This window comes from Chinchilla lanigera, unplaced genomic scaffold (genome assembly GCF_000276665.1).
Source record: "Chinchilla lanigera isolate Chin_1 unplaced genomic scaffold, ChiLan1.0 scaffold00068, whole genome shotgun sequence".
NCBI lineage: Eukaryota > Metazoa > Chordata > Mammalia > Rodentia > Chinchillidae > Chinchilla > Chinchilla lanigera.
The window spans coordinates 800,286-806,283 of NW_004955469.1; the positions used below are offsets into that span (position 1 = coordinate 800,286).

General features: G+C 38.2%; 1 long non-coding RNA gene across 1 annotated transcript; it reads left to right on the forward strand.

Moving 5' to 3' along the window:
• Positions 1-2,178: 2,178 nt before the first annotated feature.
• On the forward strand, positions 2,179-4,291 carry LOC106150265. The gene is made up of 2 exons (XR_001236996.1): positions 2,179-2,218; positions 4,049-4,291. It is a non-coding gene; the product is annotated as an uncharacterized LOC106150265 (long non-coding RNA).
• Positions 4,292-5,998: the final 1,707 nt, after the last annotated feature.

Genomic DNA, 5,998 nt, shown 5'->3' on the forward strand with positions numbered 1-5,998 from the left:
AAAATTCACATTTTAAAATTATAATTAAGTGGTTTTGAATATACTCATAAGGTTTGCAGCCATCATTACTATTTAATTCCAGAACTTTTGGTCTGGAATTAAATTCCAAAAAGGAATTTCTGTTCTCATTAAAACTCACTACATATTACCCCTTCCTCCTTCCCCTAGCAATACTAACCTACTTTCAATGTCTAGATTTGCCCATCCTGGGTATTTCATATAGATGGAGTATGTAATATGTGGCCTTTTGGATTTTGCTACTTTCACCCAGCATAATGTTTTCAAGGTTCATGCATGTTATAGCACATATCAGTATGCATTTTATTCCTATTTATGGCCATGTAATATTTCATTGAATGAATATGTGCTTTTCAAAATCCACTCATCAGTTGATGACCAGTTGTTTCCATTTTTTGCTATTATATACAATATTGCTGTGAACATTAATATACACTTTTTTGAGTGTGTGGACATGTATCTTAGTTCCCTTGATTGTAGGTCTTGGCATAGAATCAATAACTCATATGACAATTCAGTGGTTAACTTATTCAGGAACTATTAAACTGTTTTCCAAAATTGCTGAGCTATTATGTTTCTACCACTGGCACATGTGGGTTCTCCACACTTTTCCTTGCTATTTGCCATCTTTGTCCCAAGATTACAGCCATCTTAGTAAGTTTGAAGTGATTATCATTGTAATTTTGATGTAAATTTCCTTACTTTGTTGAACGTCTTTTGATGGGCTTACTAGCTGTTTATATATATTTATATATAAATATATGCACACATATATTTCAATATACATATTTGTGTGCATGTACACATTTCGATACATAATGTACATGTACTTGTGTGTGTGTCAGGCAGTACTTGACATGCTGGTGAGCTTTCTGTATAATTTAATACTGAGCTTCATAAGAGTTAAAACAAAGAGGAAGCATGACAGATTGCACAACTTTTATTACAGGAACCAAGAAAGTTGAACAGCAACTTGGTAGAAACAAATATTTCCCAATAGTAATGACTACAAAATACCTCTGGAATCATGGGAGGGTTAGGAAGGGTCTCTGGATGTTTGGATGAGGGGCTCCCCTGTGTGGGTTGCTGGGCAACAGTTCCCTGCAACTCGTGTGGACTCCACGTCTCCCTTCGCTCTCAGATTTGCACTCCTTCAGTCCCCTCTGAGCTCACTTTTTTCTGGTGTCTGTATAAATGAGGGTCAGCAAGCATTCAAACTGGCAATCTTTTGATGGAAATCAATTTACTCACATTTAAATGTGTGAAAGAAACATCAACAATTGGAAGATGTAAATTTAAAACTCCCAACATGGTAACTTTAAACAAGTCTTTTCATAGATACTGTGGTAATTAGAGAATGCATTTATTTAGAGAAAGTGAAGGGTTCTGTAGTCACTTAAAACTTTATTAAATATTATTTTTAAAATTCTGTTTTCTACAAATACCCCAGCATCACCTCATAACATGATCTAAATGCCAACATAACATGATGTAAGAAGCTTGCAATTAATTCAGGAACTGGTAGTTTAACTTCATTTCTGGTGCAAAGGATTCATCCTGGTTGTCTAAATAAGACTGGAAACTTCTGCTAAAGAAAGAGAACTACATGTGGCACATGCACTGTTCTCAGAACCTTTTTCCAAAGTGATTTTAAAAATACATAGTATTGGAATGTTAATACTGTAGTGCTTTGATTTACTTGAGTGCATTAATGTTCTTGTAAAGGCAGAACATTTTATTCAACAAAGCTATTATTATCCTGGATGTCAACATGTGTCTCCTTTCTCTCTTGATGCAGACTTTGGAATTGTGGTTATAGCTGAGAAGAGATATGTCCCTGCTATGTAAGAGCAGGGTTTCTAGAGACCAGTGTTCCTTCATTTTCTCAGGCAGGGAAAGACATTATGAGAGACAAGGTAGTGGGTGATGTAATGTTTGATACATTGTGTCAATCTGAGAATTGAGAAGTTTAGAAGCTTATTGAAGTGATTCAGCAGGGGCTGTAAACATCCTGAGCCTGTGCAAGGAGGGCACAGACATTGTGTAGGCGGGTAGCCTGCATATTATGGAGGAAAACAAGCTTCCTCTCCCCCATTTCTGCTCCTATTGCATTTGCTGTCTTCCACCACCACAAACAGCTGCCCCTCTGCCATGTGCCACTCTGCCTTGGAGCCAGCTGATTCTGGAACCTCTACAAACTGTGAGCTAAATAAGCCTTTCCTTCCTTAATTTTGGGTGTCAGGTATTTTGTCTCAGCAATGAGAGAAAAGTAACCAGGACAGGTGGGAAGAGAAAAAGAACCAAGTGTTAGCTTGGGTTTCAGAGGAGCTGAGCTCCCATCGACAGACTTGAAACTTTAGTGCTATATTCCTCAGAACATAACAAGAATGTATGGCAGAGCTAAAGGTTAGGTGAAATAATGTGTACAGAGTATGGGTCAGTGAGTAATGTAAATCAGGTAATTTGCTTTATTTTATGCGAATTTTTTCCTTTTTTATTGAACTTTAGGTGTAGTTTGAATATCAAGGAACTGTTTTTTTGAATGTTCACTCTTTACTACATGATTTGAGGATTTAATAATAAGTGCAATTGAAATTGTACAGAAGTGCCACATGGATGTGGTTTATGCAATTAAGATTTCTTGATAAATCAATCCTACCTGGCTCTACCTATCCCAGAACTGCTTTAAGTTAGGGTCCAGAGAAAGACCAAAATGCAACTGAGAAATGATCACATGGAAGTGAAAAACTGTTCTGTTTAATCACATGAAAGCTATTATGGAACATCTTCTAGGGAATTTCCCTGCAATATTGTAATTGCTGAAGTTACCAGGCATGCTGAATAAATCAAGAAGTTTTTAAAAAGCACACATGTCTTCTCTTGTGTTTAGGATGTAGAAATTGCTGCTCTTACTTCAATAAAAAGATCAAACCATTTATTTTTTAAATTATATCAGTTGAAGACACAAAGAAACCTAAATGAACTAAATTCTAGAAAATAGCAAATCCTTCATAAGAGAAAAGAGATTCTCAGCTGTTCACACACCTGGAAGAGTTCTGGGAAGACTAAAAATACACCACAATTTGGGATAAGGATGGGATTTTAACAAGATTCTAGGGCACAGGCTGGCATGACAGAAAGGAATCCTGAGGAATCCCAGGCACAGGTGAGCTACAGTCATCTGCTGCATCTTTCCAGCAGGTCTTTGCTGAGTGCACAGAGCCAGCAGAGTGGGGCAGTCCAGGTGCACCAGAGATATTGCCCAGGTGGCCAGAGCAGAGGAGCAAAGTAATGAGAGCAGGAGATAAGAAAAGATAGGCACATAGGGCAAGGGGCTGAGTAACTCACTGAGTAAACTGAGTAAACTAAAAGCAGGACCTAAATGAGCTAAAGATAAGTGTAGAGGACCACTTGGACTGCTTCAAAGCTCGGGGCATCTAAGGACACCTGAAGACGTGACCCTGCTTGTCTAGCACAAGGGCACAGTGCAATACAGTTATGTAACCATGACTTAGCACAGGTAAACACACATGTGCTGGTTACTGCATTATGTAAGAATGTAAACGTGAGATAACAACTTGTGTAAGGATTATAAAATAAAGACGCAGGTGGATCTAGCTCTCATGCTCTTGTGCTCTGCTCCATGCTGCCTGCTGTTGTTGCTGATGTCTTGCATATGTACATTCTTTTTAACTTTGGGACCTCATGCATGAAAATCTCCTTTAGGCCCCCTGAATGAGCTAACAATAAGCCATGGGAAATTTGAGCATAAAGGACAAGTTTGAATATTAAGGAACTGTTTTTTTGAATGTTCACTCTTTACTACATGATTTGAGGATTTAATAATAAGTGCAATTGAAACTGTACAGAAGTGCCACATGGATGTGGTTTATGCAATTAAGATTTCTAGATAAATCAATCCTACCTGGCTCTACCTATCCCAGAACTGCTTTAAGTTAGGGTCCAGAGAAAGACCAAAATGCAACTGAGAAATGATCACATGGAAGTGAAAATCTGTTCTGTTTTTCAGGAGAAGTCCCTGAATAAACTAGAAGAAGCCTTTGAGGGCTGGGATGCAGAGAACAAAGAAATACCACAACCTGCTTGCTGGACATCAAAACCCTGGCAGTGGAAAATGTTCCCCTACACTATTCTCATGGCAAAACTTGTATCAGTCTCTGGATTTAAATGTCTATGGTATTTGTCTTTTGGAGCTTCTCCTGACAGCAGGAACTTTTCTTTTTGTTCTTTCTAATAAACCACTCCCAGCCCATTCCCCAGTGCTTGTTGTCTTCTGTCATCCTGTTGCTTCCATCTTTGTCACCCCAAGACAAGAACACCAAGGGAGAGAGCTGGTTACCATAAGAAGGCTACAGTACATTCACCAGAGGTGCTACTGGTTCTCAGGCACCAAGGGCTGGAGTGGGTGTAGGACATCTGGAAGAAACACCAGCATTTTCAGTTTAAGAATGGAGTGAAGCTACCCTCAGAAGGCTGAGGCAGGTCAGTATGGCAGAATAAACCTATAAGCCACAATAACAAGGGACTGGAGAGAGAGTTTTCCCACAGTTTGAAAACTCTCATCTCAGTTGTGTTCATGAAAACATCTCCAGAATTTGGAAGTTCCACAAAATAAGTCTGACTGAAGACATAGTCTTAAATACTCTGTAAATAAATAAATAACTAAAGCCTACAGGTAGTGAAACAAATGAAACTAAAGCAACAATGATGATTAGATAGATATCAATAAAAGATGAGATTAATATGGGCCTTCATTCTAAAAAAGAGAGAAAAAGAAAAGTGTTCTTTTCTGGAAGCAAATAGTTTGCTTTAGTCTTTACTGTCATACAAAATATTTGCCATAAAAAACAAAAAAATTTAAAAAAACAAAAATACCAAAGTATCTGCCATAAGACTACAAATTATGAGATACATGAAAAATCAATAAAATGTGACTTATTGACAAGAGAAGAAACAGCCAACAAAAGCAGAACTCAGGATAGCCCATAAGGTTTAATGTCAGATTGGGTCTTTTATCTAGGGTAAGAGTGCTAAAGAACTCAGTGGAAAGAGTATGCAGCTAACTTTGAAAGCTAAATGGCTACTGAAAAATTTTTTATAAAAACCCTGCTTTTTAAACTAAATGGAATTCCTAGGCTTGAGAAACACAACATCAGAAACAAAGGATTCAGGGCCTTAAAAACAAAATAGAAACAACAGGAGAAAGGATCAATGAACTTGAAGACAGATCAATAAAAAGTAACCACAGTGAGACTTGAAGATAATAATTTTAAAAAACAAAGGAATCAATCATCTGAAATCTGTGGGACAATATTAAAAGTTCTAAGAAACATATCTTTGCAGTCTCGGGAGCAGAAGAAAAAGAATAGTGCAGAAGTAATATTGAAAAGCAAAATGGCTAAGACTTTTTCAAACTTGGGAAAAGCATTGAGCCACGGTTCCAAAAAGTCAACCACACTGCCTGACAAGCACGAGGTTGTGAGTTCAATTCCCTGTACCAGAAAAAACAAACAAACAAACAAACAAACAAACAAAAAAAATTCAACCACAAACAAGATAAACACAAAGAAAACTATCCTAGTGTTACTGTTTAAAATGAAGCATCCCCCAAAGACTCATAGATTGAGGGCCTGAGCTACAGTATTCCAAGGTGGGGCCTAGATAGGTGATTGGGTCATGCGGGAACCAATGTTATTAAAGGATTAATCTATTGACGAGCTGGTAGTAGAATAGATATTTAGGAGGTGGAGGGTGATTGGAGGAAATAGGTCATTGAGGGCATGCATTTGAAGGGTAAATATTGTCCCTGGTCTCTCTTTCCTGATCCCTCTCCTTTCTCTCTCTTTCTGTCTCTGTCTCTCTCTCTTTCCCAGTCGCTCTCTCTTTCCTTGTCTCTCCTCTCCTCCCTTCCCCTCTCCTCCCCTCCTCTCCCCTCCTCTCCCTTCCCCTCCCTCCCTTC